The following is a 16112-nucleotide window of genomic DNA, read 5'->3' on the forward strand; positions in this document are numbered from 1 at the left end:
TTGTGTGTGTGTACGCAATGGGCTGAAAGTCAGTAGTTTTTGGGCCCAGAGCATTTTGATGCCCCTGTTCCCTCTCCTCTTCTGGCCACGCATCGCCCGCTGCCCGCATGCAGGCCAACTGTGCCTCTTAGGTGTTTTGAGGTTGAACAGCGTTCGGACAGCACCGGCCTTGGCTGGGCGGCAGGAGGGCACTCAAACGGCGGGCCTCTCCACAAACATGTAAGTATGTTTATATTTCTGTAAACTGTGGCCTGATAAAATATATAGTTTAAAAACATTTTTGTGCTACAGAACGCAAACACTTAACTATTGGGTCCTTGTGTGCTGTAGCAGTACTGGTGGGCGGGAAACAAGTAATGTTACCTCTATCAGTTGGCGAATGAGCCCAAAAAAAAAGTGAATTCTACCTGTCTCCCAAGTTTAATCTTCTCTTCCAAGAATTAAGCAGGAAGCAGAAACCTTTGAAATCCTAATGGAGTATCAATTTAGTAAATGAGTTGTAAAGTCTGAAACTGGAAACTGGGTTCAATCCCTGCTTGGCCAAAATGTATATAAAGGCAAATACTTTTATTTCATCAAGCATCCTTTTTTAATATAAGCGCTACAGTAAATACTTGAGTTCAGGATGGGCGCTGTACAAAAATCTGTTGTGTGTTTGATTTAATAGCTCAAAAAGTTGCTTGAAATATAACATAATGTGTATTTGTAAAGCACAAGTTCAACTGGAGGCATCTTGGCGCTGAATAACAGATGTTTATTGTTACCCAGCTCAATGGTTCTCATTTAATCGACCTCAGATTGATGAAAGGCTGAGTGGACCTGCCAGGATTTGAACCTGTGGCCATGAGGTCAAACACTGGCCCCTCAGAGGACACCTTTGTCCACTGAGCCACCAGACCCAGCTTATGAATCTAGGCCACGTACACTACAAATTTATATATAAATGACAACAGACTTGCTTCTTAGTTCACTAATAGCAATGTAAGCCGGGAGGGGGCAGGAATGTTTCTTGCATTGTGTTTCAAAACTCCTACTTTTGATAAATACTTTTCAAATAATCTGGCATATTAAGGTGAAAAACGTTTGTGTCTTAATCAGTTTTTCCAGCCATCACAAACCCTTTCTGTAACTGTGACACACAACATGTTTCCGCACTCCGACAACTGCCCCTGCTGATTCATATATAGTGAGAAATGGTTCAAGCCAATTAGCAGGCTGGTAATCATAATTAGGCCCTGATCTTTCCCTCCCACAGCGCAACTTTGTGAAAGTATGTAGTCCAGGCCAGTAATTGATGAACCCTTCTTACGATTGTGCAAAGTATGTGCAGTGTACACAGCTTCCACGTTAGTGATGGTGCCCTGTTTATCGATATGAGTGCGTACGTTTTTTATGTTGCTGTGCTTTAATGCTGCGTTATTTCAAAGTGAGTTTGTTGTGTTGTACTGTTTTGTGCACCTGGAGGACGTTAAGTGAATTCCTTTAACATGATATCTTTGAGATAGTGCTTTATTTTCAAACACCACAGCTAAGGAATAGAAAGAGGCAAACTCAGCCCACTGTTTCCAAGCTTGCTATCTCAAAATAAAGTACTACCTTAAAAGAAATATTCAGTTAATTAAATGCACTTTATGTTCTGCATGTGCATACAAGAGGTAATTTGAGTATTTGTTTGGTATGTACTTGTTTGTGTATTTTTTGCGAGTTACTATTTAAATCGTACAAATTGGTTGGGGGTCCCCAGCTTCCAGTAGTGATTCGGTGGGGGTCCTCAGGAGTCAAAAGGTTAAGAACCACTGGTCTACAGGGTGGGGAAGGGTAGGTAATGCACGTAGTGTAAACTGCAGTGCACATGTAACAGCACCAGCCGTCTGAGCCTGCCCCCCATGGACGCTACCGAAGCAGCCTGCAAGCAACTAAGTTAAGTCACTTTTCCTTCCATCTCTCCTCAGGTAAAAAGCCTTCCTCTATTCATTAAAATGTTTCCATTACGCTGCGGCCACACAGCCAGAAATTTACATTTGGTACTAATGCACATATTACCACTGTCTTGCAAGTAAACGTACAAATTGTGTTCTTTGAAAATTGTGAGCGAATAAAATTGCATATTTTAAAAAAAATGCACCGACAAAAGGACAAAAAACACCACAAATAAAACGATGTTAATGTATATTTTTCTACCTTTCAATTGAATATAGTGATCACTTTTTGTTGTGTTACACAATTTGACTCAATATGTATTTAAAAATGCAGGACTATAAAGCTACGCTTGTTAGTGCTTCATTCGTCAGGCAAGCATCATGTCAGTCCAGCATGCAGCTCCACGTGGCACCTTGCACACACTGAAAGCAATCCCATATTACAGGTTGAATAAAAACCAATTTGAACTCATAACTAACCTTCCACACAAAGATTGTCCTTACAGACTTAATCAATCAATCATAGCATTTGTAAAGCACACTACATTCCCGTTACGGTCTCAAGGCGCTGGGGGGGAGGAACGCTGCTACTGTTCAAAGAGCCAGGTCTTGAGGAGTCTCCTGAAGGTTAGGAGGTCTTCGGTCTGCTCTAGGTGGATGGGGAGGGTGTTCCACGTCTTGGCGGCGAGGTGGGAGAATGTTCTGCCGACGCCGGTCGCTCTTCAGATGCGGGGGGTGGTGGCGAGGGCGCGGTCTGCGGAGCGACGCTGGCGGGTGGGGGTGTAGGTGCTGAGTTGGCTGTTGAGGTATGCTGGTCCGGTTTCGTGGAGTGCCTTGTGTGCGTGGGTGAGGAGCTTGAAGGTTATCCTCTTGTTGATGGTAAGCCAGTGCAGGTCTCTCAGGTGGGGTGTGATGTGGCTGCGGTGGGGGATGTCGAGGATCAGGCGTGCGGAGGCGTTCTGGATGCGTTGGAGCCGTTTCAGGAGTTTGGCCGGGGCTCCTGCGTAGAGTGTGTTGCCGTAGTCCAGTCTGCTGCTGATGAGGGCCTGGGTGACTGTCCTTCTAGTTTCGGTGGAGATCCACTTGAAGATCCTGCGAAGCATGCGGAGGGTGTTGAAGCAGGCGGAAGAGACGGCGTTGACCTGCTTTGTCATGGAGAGGGTGGAGTCGAGGATGACCCCTAGGTTGCGTGCGTGGTCGGTGGGTGTAGGGGGTACTCCTAGTGCAGTCGACCACCAAGAGTTGTCCCAGGCCGAGGAGGTGGAACCGAGGATGAGGACCTCCATCTTGTCCGAGTTCAGCTTCAGTCGGCTGTTTCTCATCCAGTCGGCGACGGCCTTCATTCCTTCGTGGAGGTTGGTTTTGGCGGTGTGGGGGTCGTTGGTGAGGGAGAGGATCAGCTGGGTGTCGGCGTAGGAGATGATGTTGAGGTCATGCTGACGGGTGACATGGGCGAGCGGAGCCATGAAGACGTTGAACAACGTGGGGCTGAGGGATGAGCCTTGGGGTACGCCGCAGATGATCTCGGTGGCTTGGGAGCAGAAGGGGGGGAGGCGGACGCTCTGAGTTCTGCCGGAGAGGAAGGAGGTGGTCCAGTCCAGGGCTTTTTCTTGGATTCCGGCGTCGTGGAGGCGTGCTCTTAGTGTGCGGTGGCAGACCGTGTCGAAGGGAGCTGACAGGTCCACAAGGATGAGGGCCGCGGTTTCTCCGTTGTCGAGCAGGGTCCTGATGTCGGTGGCGGCGATGAGGGCAGTTTCAGTGCTGTGGTTGCTGCGAAAACCGGACTGGGACGGGTCCAGGATGTTCTCTTCGAGGAAGCTGGTCAGTTGTTTGTTGACGGCCTTTTCGATGGCCTTCACCGGGAGCAGGGAGATGGGTCGGAAGTTCTTGAGGTCCGCCTTGGGTTTCTTGAGTAAGGCGTTGATCTCTGCGTGCTTCCAGCTCTACGGGAAGGTCGCTGTCTCGAAGGAGATTTTGATGGTTTTCCGGAGGTGGGGTGCGATGGTGCTGCTGGCTTTGTTGAAGATGTGGTGTGGGCAGGGGTCTTCTGGGGATCCGGAGTGGACGGTGTTCATGATCTTGATGGTGTCGTCGTTGATGTTGGTCCAGGCGAGCAGGCGGTTGGTGCGGGTGGTGGTCGTGGGAGCGGGGGTAGCGGCTGCCGGGGTGGTGACGGCGTCGAAGCTGTCGTGGATGTCTGCGATCTTGCGATAGAAGAAGGTGGCCAGCGAGTCGCACAGGTCTTGTGACGGTGGGTTGGTGTTGGAGCTGGGGTTGGAGAGTTCCTTCACGATGCTGAAGAGCTCTTTGCTGTTGTGTGCGTTGTTGTCTAGGCGGTCTTTGAAGGCGTTCCTTTTGGCGGATCTGATGAGGTGGTGGTGTCGGCGAGTGGTGTTCCTGTGGGCTGTGTAGCTTTCTGGTGTTCTTTCGTGGGTCCAGATTTTTTCTAGTTTTCGGCAGGTTCGTTTGGAGGCCTGGAGTTCTTCGGTGAACCAGCTGGCTCTCTTGCTGGTGTGGGTGTTGGGGGGGGGGGTTCTTGAGCGGGGCGAGGGTGTTGGCGGAGTTGTCGATACATAGTCTGAGGCTGCCGCCTGCGGTGTCGGGGTCGGCCGGGTCAGCGGGTGGGCTGCGGGTGAGGGCAGTGGTTAGCTGGTCCTCGGTGACTTTGCTCCAGCTGCGGCGAGGCATCTGGTGGGTGCGGTGGTGGGTTTCCGGAAGGTGAAGTGGATGCAGCGGTGGTCGGTCCAGTGGAGTTCGGTGGTGTGGTTGAAGAAGACGTGGGTGCTTGCTGAGAAGATGGGGTCAAGCGTGTGGCCGGCGGAGTGGGTGGGTGGGTGTTGTGACGAGTTGTCTCAGTCCGAGGTCGGCGAGGTTGGCGATCAGGGTGGGGGAGTTGGAGTCGTTGTTGTTCTCGAGGTGGAAGTTCAGGTCCCCGAGGAGGATGTAGTCCGTGGAGGCGAGGGCGTGTGTGCTGATGAAGTCGGCGATGGAGTCGCTGAACTGCGGTCAGGGTCCGGGGGGTCTGTAGATGAGGGTGCCTCTGAGGGTGGTGTTGTGGTTGGTGTGGATCTGGAACTGCAGGCGTTCGGCGGTGCTGAGGGTGTCGTCAACTGTCTTGGGAAATGTTGGCTAGAAATCTAGGCTTGATCTACGTGTCTCCAAAGGCAAAGAGGGAGCATGCTTTGGAAATGTCCAGATGTGTATTATGCGCTGTTGTTTGCCTTAGTGTTTGGGTAATCCTTCATTTATTGGGGTCATTTCGGCTGCACTATTAACAGCAAGAAATGATCAGGTCACTTTTGCTCGGAAAATTATGTAAACATCTTCCAATGGGCTGGATTATATTAGGCATACTAAAGGTCCTTTAAGATTTGATGCATACAAATTTCTGAATATAGAGAGCGTGTACTCTTTGGGGAATGCTTGACCACGCAGTGTTTTGTTGTTTTGTGGTTTGTTGTGGCCATCATTTACATTTTACTTGATTTTTGCATTTACTGACCCTTTATTTAAGTTAAATTACTTTCTGTGCATTGAAAGTACGTCTGGGACACTCATGTCATTGATTTGTCTTAGTTCTGATTGTAATTTTGATGTTACAAACCATATAATAAAAGAATGTATAGGGTAATAGTGTAAGCCAAAAGAGGACAGTTGATGCACAACAGGTTTAAGGGTTAGAGTGCAGATGGGTGCTGCTTGCAAAGATTTACAGAGTGTCCAATTCTTTCAATTTGCGAAGCTTGTAGTTTCCCATTTCAATACCGCAAAGTTTGTCTCTGCATAGTGTGATCATTTTTACTGCATAGCAATATATTTTTTCACTTTCAACAAAGCTAGCCAAGAGGAAAAATTGAAAAATGTGTCTGCAAGTTGACCTGTTGCAGATCTTTTCTATGTGTAACGGCATTTCAGAGGGGAAGATACAGGCCACAGTCTCCTAAGGTTTTGCTATGGCTTAATTTTGTGGTACTCCTGGCTTACTCTTGAATTCCGTGAGCAAGGCAGGAGCAAGCTCGGAACAGTCTACCTTATGTCTACAATTCAAGAGTAAGATAGGAGTACTATATGTGTAAGTCTCACCCATTTCCAACAAATATTTTGTGAAATGGCTCATGGAGCTCTATTCACATAAGGTTTGCTATGAGTAGGTATGACGTGTTCTTGCAGTACTCCTGGCTTGCTTCATAATTTCATTAATGAACCAGGAATACTACTGACTTACTCATGGAATTCAGCCCCAACATCCCATTCCCTGGTCCCCACTTGACCTATTCTACGACATCGGAATCCATTGCCTCTAATACCCCCTGAAGCCCTACCCACCCTACAAAGGCTGAACTGGTCCTGCACCCATGTATCACCTCCTAACAGTTGGTTATGAATCAAAGCAGATTTATCCACAGAAGGGAGGCTCCACATGCCGTTTTGGACCAGGTAATTCCCAGTTCACGTGTTAATTCACATTCTAGGGACCAGTACTCAGAACAGCAGGATATACCGTCTGGAATTGCTCTTTCTGGCTAGACGGTATCCTGACATCTCAATCCAAACCACTGGTAATTAGGGGCTTAATGTTTCCATTTTTGGTGAAATATTGAATTGGCTTCCCTGAGTGCCTACCCGATGACCCTTAACTGCTGCATTTTCTGCTTTTATAACCATAGTGAGATATACCACTTTAGCATTAAAAGAGATTGCAAAATATTTTAATCTTGAAGAGAAATATTAGTGGATATTTTTTCGCAGGAGGAAACTCAAAATAGACAATAAAGTAAGATGAGATGATATAGAAAACCTAAGTGTTACCTCAATTTATGGTACCATGCCCACCTTCTGGCTCGAGGAGAAGAGTAATAAGCTATTTGCTTATACTATTATAGTTTCAAAGAGAGGTTTTCGAAACCTACAATCAAGATCTTGATCCTGGCATGAAATGCCTTAATAATTGCATACAAATGACTATTCCCCCCTTAAAGAATATGATATCTATCTATCTATCTATCTATCTATCTATCTATCTAACTTTTACATATCACCCAGGATCCTTCCGGGACTCCATTTTCCCTGGTGAGATTTGTAGATTTTAGTTTATCGATTTCATTCCAAAAGCGAGCTAAGCTGGTTTCATGGAGCATTTGATATATTTTTAGCCATTCTTCTTGTTCTAAGGCTTCCTTTGCCTCCCAAGTTTTTTTTTTTTTTTTTTTTACTTTTTACGCAGGTTAGCGATGTTTGATGCAGTTTTAGCAGTGGGGTTGAGCTTGTGGGTGTGCAGGAACCTTCTTAGTGCTCTTTGTGCTGTGACAATGGCCTTGTACTGCTGTTGAAACTGCTTCTTCCCATTGGCCCATGGATGTTGCTAGCAGCCCCGGTTGCAAGCTGGGAATCCATCTGCCCCACTTGTAATGTATATCTCCCGGGGGGGGGCTCCTGACTAGTTTTGTTGCTTCGCAAATCCTGGAAGAGCCCACTGTCCTAAAGTTAGCTGTCATGGGTGTTCCTAAGTCATCAGTTACAGTCAGGGGATTGTGATCTCTTTCAGTCCTCTCAAAGTACTCGCTAAGGATTCTGACAAAAAGATGTAGTCGATAGTTGAGATTCCTTTTGTTATGTCTTTAAATAGAGGCCCTAATATAAGTAGGACTCTAGATGTCCTAATATAGGCATGATTCTAGATGCCCTTATATAGGCATGATCTTTCACCTACATTAGTTCCCTACAGTACACAATAAAGAGCCCTGAGGATTGAACCTTATCTAGTTTTAGTCCTGGGGTTTTCCCTGAACAAAGGCCTCCTATAACATCTCCAATGGGCTCATACATTATGTATGAGCATTCATGAGGGTTCCTGGAAACAAAGCAGAAACTAAATCACCTGCATAATATCTATATACAAGGTTCATCCCTTACGTCTTCTTCCGCCTGACAATGACCCATACAAAACATATTTTCAGGTATAAATACACCATATCTTGCCAAGATAAGGCAGAGGGAACCGAGACTTCCAGGCCGACACACTGACCAGTGACGCTGAGGCTCCTGCATGCAGACGCTCCAGCTGACAGTGGTCTGAACATCCCTTGCAGGGTGTCCAACTCAAGACCAAGAAGGGCTCTGACATTTCTCATACTTCAGGTAATGGGGTTCGACTAAATCCTAGAGGGATTCTTGGCTTTTACAGCTACTCACATGCTAGGTACACTTAGGTACATCTAGATAGGCATCGTAAAAGTATGCGCACTTTTATCATGCATTTTATATTTATTTATTCATGCTAATTGCACAATGGTAGAACTGTACTATCCATTTATATTCATAGTACTGCTAATCGTATATCTCTGCTACTGTCTAATGGTTGTTACAGCTCATATATTCTACACGAGAATAACAACTGTTCAATAAACCTTTTATTGAAACGTCCAGACTGGTTATTCTGTGTAACGCTCAGAACTAAAAGAGCACGAGTGACTGAGCGAAAAGTAGTGCATTGTTTCCAGGGATCAGGGTTGTCATGTTCTAAGGCTGCCAGAAACTAATCTCTTCCCGATAAGAGGAGACACTAGTGGCACTGTGAGCTAGCTAATTCAAAAACCGGCTAACATACGCAGTGGGGGGGCATAGAGTTAGTCTGCTACCAATCCTACAGTTTGTTACCCAAACGTGCAGGTTCTGCATGGGTACTTTAGGAACTACTCAGCACTTTAAAGGTGGTGGGAAGCTGGCAGTGAAGGACTTGGGCCTCAAATATTTGTTCAGTGGAGATTAGTTTTTAGGTAAACAGAAGGTCATTCAGTCAGTCAGTCAGTCAACAATAGCTTTATTTGGTTAAAATTTTAAAACCATCAAAGCATACGACGAAATTTCAGGTAGCAAATAGTTACAGTTACAATAATCTACAAAATCCATTCAGACAAAACCAAATGACACAATTAACAATATTTCATAAATAATTAATCGAACAATATAATTGGCGAACAGTCACAATAAAAAGTATGTCAGCCCAGAATTTATTCAATTTTTACGTCTTCCTAAAACCATTCATTTTTGCCTGTTCTTTCGTTTGTAAGCAGGATTTCATGCGTGGCACACTCCAAGAAAAGGACCTCCAAGCAGTCATAGAGATCTTCGGTTGCAGACAATTTTTGTGCTTTGGTCGCATTATGGTAACAGTTCATCAAAAACAGGAGTTCTTTTTATGGTATGACATCAATCTTGCGAGAATGTTTAATAAAAATTCAGAGACTTCACAATGGCCGACTAAATAAGTTGACGCAATATGTTGGCTTAAAAAGCTCACAGAAGCCATGTAGAACTGATGGGGTAAGAACCTATGTTTCCTGAAGGCAGAGTGTATTGCTTCTGTACAAATAGGCCAGCACAGACTTGCTTGTCAATGTTGACCTAAGGCCCGCCACGTTCCAAGATGTTATTGTGAGATTGGGCACCATAGCTGGTTTCTGTGGTTGAGAACATGGGAGGTGGGAGCTAGGAATAATTTTCTAGACTGCCACAATGGGGATTGCGCAGCTGGCTCCACCCAGCTTAATCGTTGCTTCTTGTCAAATATCTTACAGTTCTTTGGTTTTGAGCGCATGATACTTCTAGGGTGTTTGCAGCTTTTGACGTACTTGGAAGCCAGTCATGGATAGCGCCTTACGCACCCCTCAACACGTTCCTGTGTGGCCTTGAGAGCTCCAGCCTCGTTATCAAGTGGTGGTATTTTGACTGTCTTTAATATCTCACTGCCCCAATCCTCAAAACACTTCTCTTTGCCCAAAATGATGTCTCTGAGGCCCTTTCTCGACCATGTGGTTATGGTGGCATCCGAGGTTCCTTTTTCTGAGATTCGAGCTAACGTTACAGATATTAGGTCAGCAGAAGTAAGCTCCTTCAATGTTGGAATGTGTTGGAATAAACGTAAGAGGTTACCTCTATTAAGTGTGTCATGAGAGCTCTTGGGAATGTAATGTGGGATGAATGCCAATTCTAACTGTTCCGTGACTCTTGCATGTATGGCGTCCCCCAGTCTGGGGAGTAGGGGCTCCAGGTCACATAAAGGTTGGGAAGGTAGACACCTGACTCCACCTTGAAGTAGGCTCATATGTTCAGGTGAAGGCTTACTTATGGAACCTCTTAGCCTCCAGCCCTTGAGCAATTGGTCTTGGTGATGCTTGTGGTTGATTGTCGTGGTCAGTATGAGGTGGACCCACTAGTTAATTAGATCCATTGTAGATTATCGTTACGGCCAAGCTGTGTGCCCTCCTGGCCCAAGTTGTTGGGCAAAGAGGCATTAGGCCAGAGAGTGTTTTGTCTGCTCCTGGTGAAATTGAAAGGGCCTTTAATGAGGGGTGACCTGTTGATTATGTCAGTGTATAAAGTGATTTTGTTGGTACTTGACTCCACCGTTTGTGCCTCGGAGGCAGTTGTGAGTGTGGGAACCCCAAAGCCCATGTGCATGTGGCTTAGGTGACTGAGCCCTATTGACCCCTTGTGTGGCCGCTGTTAGATTATTTGTTGCACAAGTTGAAGAGCATGCAGGTGCGTCCTCTGCGCACACTCCCACCAGCATTGTGTCCAGAGAGGCGTAGTTTCCCGTTGTTTCTAGTGCATGGTTTGATGAGCATATACCTTCCGGGCGCTCCATGTTTGCCTTAGACGTCTCAAAGACGGGTGTGGGTATTAGAGCAACCCCAGGTGCCTGTACGTTGACCTTTGGTGACTGTGCCCCAATGATCCCTTGTGTAGCCAATATTGTTTTTTTTTAGAACGCACTTTGCAGAGCTTGTGGTTACATCCTCTATTCGTGGTCCTGCCAAAAGAGAAGGACTCATTGTTTCTTCTAGTTCATGCTTGATTTAGGTGCTAAATCGAATATGGGAAAGAGCTTAGTGGGCCTTGGTGCGTTTGAGAAGTGTTAGCAGCCCCTGAGGTCAGAGATCTCTTTTTTGCAAGGCGTTGTTTGTTTGGACAGTTTTTCCATTTCTTTATCGCCCTTCTCGAAAGGATGAGTTTTTTTAAGAAGGCTGATTGTATTGGAGATCCATGAAATTGGGCTTATTCACCCTATTCGGTCAGCCTCAGGGAGGATGTATCTACTGTGGTGCAAGGGGTTTGAGTAGGCTTTGTAATGGAAGAATGGGGCTTCTTTTCTGCTACCTGGGGAGCCGTTGATGCCTTGACTGAAGAAAGGCTACAATGTGTGTCAGTGGTTTGCCTGAGACAATTCTATTCAAGAGCAGTTCATTTGTATTTATTCCAGGACAGCAGGCCTTGCTCTTAACGCTTTCCACAAGTGACCATAGTATTTTGGGCAAAGTGCTTAGTTTGTCAATCAAAGGGGAGCTTGAGCAGGGTTGGTCCACCCCAGTGCATCCAGTACGATTTCCCAATGAGCTTAGTCTAAGCCCCAGGTCTTCTAAACTCAAGGCAATGGATTGGATTAAGTCTCTCTAAAGAGATTGCCATAAAGGTGCCCTGGCAATCATGTCTTGCTTGATGCTAATGGAGGCCAGAAAGAGTCTGGGGATCCAGTATGGGGAGATGCGGGTGCCGCTGTATGTATGGGGCTGAGGGGCTGCATTGATAGTCTATTCCAAACAGTGGGGTTTGTGCTAGTGATGCTACGATTTGTACTTCCAGTGTAGCAAATAAGTGGGCCAATACGTTGCCCAGTTTCTGAACTGGTATGCTTTCTCTCCTGGGCTTCTTTGAGGGCGACTGGGTGGAATTAGCCTCTTGTGTGTTTTTTCCCAACTCTTGTTTCGGTGGTGTTGTCTGAGGTAAAGGGGTGGTCATGTTTACATGCACTTGTGCGGTCACTGTTACCGCCTGCGGGCACTGTCTGCTGGGCAAAACTTCCTCCATTGCCGTTTCCCAAACGTATGTGCTCGGCGGGCTCGGGTTTTTTTTTTCTCCCTCCGTTGCTGCTTTCTCGGGGTAATTTCCTGAATCGGCATCTCTCTGTAACTGGTAGAGGGTAAAGGTTGAGATATCTTCTCACTGCATTGGTCCTCCCAGTGTAACCCTGGGTGGGAATACGATCTGTGGGGTTTTAGCCCGGTATCTGGTTGAGCCTCTTGGCTTTTACTGTATAGGGTCAACGAAAGCTTATCAGACTCCCATGGACCTAATTGGGATGGTGAATTGATACCCTTGAGAGGGGCTTTGTAAAAGTATCCACTGATCAGCCACTGATCTTGGCTGGTCAACCCCTGAGACACATTAGGATCAGGTTTTGTGAAGGTAAGTGAGGTCATAAGTGTAACTCCTTGGCTGATCTCATTTGCCCCTTGGTTACTCAGCATGTTGAGGGAGGAGGTGCAAAGCTCCGACTCCTCAGGACGGATGGCGGTGATGGTGAAAAGGAATCATCTGAGAGACCATTGGCTTTTATCCGAGGCATGGCTTTTCTTTTGGGCATACCGCTGGTTCTGTGCTGATTGCTTTACTTGGCTTGGGTGCTGATTTATGAGATTTTTGGCTGGGTTTTGTAAAAGAAGATGATAGTGGTGCCGCTTTTCTTCCCAGTCAGCAACTGTGCTCTACGGGGCACCGAGGGGACAGAGAGGCACGAGCCTGGTTCATGCAGGGACTCCCCAGTGCTTCCCACACTGGATGGTTGGGTGGGTCACCCGACAAAGAGCTCTCAAGGTTTCCCAGGGCACAAGCTGTGGTGTAAGTGTTGCTACCGTTCAGTAGTTATTGGTGCAGCCCCATGGGACCTACCCTAAGGTAGTCCTTGACATTGGTCGCTGGGGAATGTTGGGAGATGCACTTAGGTCTTAGGTCCTGGAGTAGCCTGGTCAGGTGCGGGGGAGGATACTGTGGAGAGCAACCCACACCACAGAGCTAGCCAGGCCGTGTCTGCCCCCACAAGCTCTACCCTTTGGAGGAAGCACTAACCCCCACACACACTTCCTAGGGCAAAATGCTATGGCTTGCCTGCCCCTTGCCCAACCTGGTCAAGGTCAGGGTAAGAGGCAGGCCTACACCCAATGGGCACCCTGCTGGGCTGATTCACACTCCCCAATGCACCCCAGTGCTACCTTGGCTCACTCACTTCACCCACCCTCACCTTGTCGTGTAGTTCCTATTTAACCTATACAGGATCTGCGCGTTTGGATAACATAAACTGTGGGTTTGGTGGCAGACTAATTCTGTGCACCCCCGCCGGATACGTTAGCCTATCTGTATCAGCTAGCTCACAGTGCCACTATAATCTCCTCTTATCAAGGAGAGAATAGATTCTGGCAACCTCAGAACATGATAACCCTGATCCCTCAGGATCGTGGAAACAATGTACTACTTTTCGCTCAGTCACTCGTGTTCACTTAGTTAGATACACAGAATAAATAGGGTGGGCGTTTTCAAGAAGAATTTATTGAACAGTTGTTATTCTAGTGTAGAATAGATGAGCTGCAACAAGCATTAGACAGTAGCAGAGATATATGATTAGAAGTACTACGAAAGTAAATGGATGGTATAGCTCTACCATCTTGCAATAATCATGAATACATACAAGTATTTAAAACACGGGGGCGGAACGAGCCACGCCTGAAGAGGGCCGCTTTCTGAGCGAGCTCTTTCGGCCACTGAATAATCCTGCATTTATCCTGCAACGATAACCTGCAAATGACCTAAATATTTGAAATACTAGTGTTGGAAGTCTGCGGTGTACCGAGAAGCCCACTTTTGCTGCCCAAAACGGCCTAAAACTGTGGAAAACAAGGCGCGACCGTGCTGCCGGGAAAGGCCTACGGAGCATGAGCAAAAGTGAAACCACGGGCCCGTGAGATGGCTGGCCGAGAATTAGTTTAAGAGCCAGTGGAGACGGATTCCATACAGCGCAGCAACGGATTCCTTGCCTAGTGGGAGCCGGTGCAGAAGGTGGAACTGCCGGCATCTGGGAAGCGCTGGAAACAGCGGAGCACGAAGAGCACCGACGGCACGGAGTGCCCGGATTCAACGGCTCCAGCTAACAGACGGTGAGGGCGGCCCAGCACGGAATCTATGGGGAGCGTCGTAGAGGTCTGCTGGTCTCAGCAGGGTCGTAGAAGTTAGTGAACACGCACCGCCAGTGTCGGCCGAGTGCAGTGCGCGCTGACGCCAGTAATAAGTTAAACTCGCCCTAGCTGCGACATGGCATCTACACCAGCCACGTAAAGTCTGCGCACATCAGCGTATAAAACAGGAACAGTAGCCTGTCTCTAGTACAAACGCCATAAATCTTATCTGCAGTGACGGGGGCAAACAGAGACACACCAAATGGTACACAGCACTGGAGTACCCCCCACAGAGCAGTCTGGCAGAGCCAACTGCTGTACAACTCCCGCACTGTAGAGCCCATAGCATCCGAGGTGGAGAATAAAGTGACCAGCCTCATGTCCACGCGTCTGGTCCACAGCGCACGATTGGAATGGCGGCCTGCACTGGACTTACACTGCAAGAGAGTCGGAATCCATAGACTAGATAGGCTCCCGCAGGCTACGGGATCACAGATACACTAGACTCGCCCATCCTTATCTTCAAAACTTTGCCATCTGCACAGAACACGTGAGTGAACAAGTGAATAGGCTCCAACAACTCACGTAGCTGGGAAATGTGGAAAACTGACAGAACTCAGTCAAAACTCCAATTTGAACAACCCAAAAAGAAAACTGAGCATAGCTCGGAAGACCAACATACGCCGCAGCCTGCTACGTCGACTGCGGCGCTGACGCTATTGGAGATATGCAGGCTATGTTCTCCACAATACAGGCCAGCCTATCCAACATAGATTGCAAGATAGACATTCTTACCTACCGAGTAGACGCACAACAACAAATGGACACAAAGCAAGGGAAGATGGATAAAACCCTGTCAGTGCTAATGGCTAGATCTGAAGATTTCGAGGCGCCGTAACAATCTGCGCTTTATTTGAATAGCGGAAACAACAAATACAGGACCAATGGAACAATATATTGAAAAACTGCTAATAACACTGCAAGGCAGAGAGACTTTCTCGGACGTATTCATCATAGAAAGGGCGCACAGATCTCTGGCTCCAACATCGCCACCGGGCGCCAGACCGCGGCCAAACTGCTGAACTATAGAGACCGCGGTGCTCCGCAAGGCCCGCAACTAGGTAGCCTAAAACATGAAGGGATGGACATCTCTATCTACCCCGACTTCACGCAGCAAGATCAAGAGGCGAGGAAGAAATTCTTGCCAGTTAAAAAGAAGGTCCAAGAGCAAAATATTCAATATGCAATAATATACCCGGCCAGACTGCGGGTAACATATGGGGGCAAAACTACTGTATACAATGAGCCTAAAGATGTGTTTAAGTACTTACAGCAGAAAGGCTCCCATAGTACACGAAGGAAATCACCGAGAGGAGGCCCGGAGGAGCAGGCCGGCACTTCAGATGTTGAATAACAAAACAGTTCCCTCTAAACTGTCTGTACGCACATACGAGATATCGCGCGGCAGTACAGGACCACAAGCTAGAAAGATACAGATAAGTTCTAACTGAGACTCGGTGGGTTAAGAAGACACAGTAATGGGGGCGCAATGCAGGCATAAATGTACTTCAAAAACCCAAGGGACACTGAGGTCATAGATGCGGACTGACAGTCTTCCCATTCTCCTGTTAGTTGTAGGTTTACAGGTGTGCATTATGCTTTAAGTTTAACAAGCCGACCACTCATGTGATACCTTCACAGGGGGACTCGGCTGGCAGCTACCGCCAACCTGTGTGCACCACTACGAGTTAATGTTTCTTTATGGGATCGGGTGGGGGGTAGGTGGGGATATCACATGTTTTTGGGGACTGTCTTCGCTGTAATTGGGACGGCGAAGTGGGAGGGGGGAGGAAAGGGTGAAAATTTGAGAACTGGTCGACAACAGGATAGCAGATACCATATGCAATATATGGGTCCTACTCACACTACACTGACGTGTCCATTTCAACTACATACTTAAGTACAGATAATCGATCACGACATACAAGACAACTGACATTTATGACATGGAATGTACGTGGCCTACAAAACCTGCAGAAAATCCGTAAAGTCCTTGCATATTTAGACCGCCATAAGGTAGACATAGCCTGACTTTAGGAAACATACCTCACTGATGTCACAGAGGGTAGAATAGGCAGGAGATAGGCATCCTATCGCATGGCTTCCTCATACTGGATTGCTAGTGTGT

Source organism: Triturus cristatus, chromosome 3_1, assembly GCF_964204655.1.
Source record: "Triturus cristatus chromosome 3_1, aTriCri1.1, whole genome shotgun sequence".
Taxonomy (NCBI): Eukaryota; Metazoa; Chordata; class Amphibia; order Caudata; family Salamandridae; genus Triturus; species Triturus cristatus.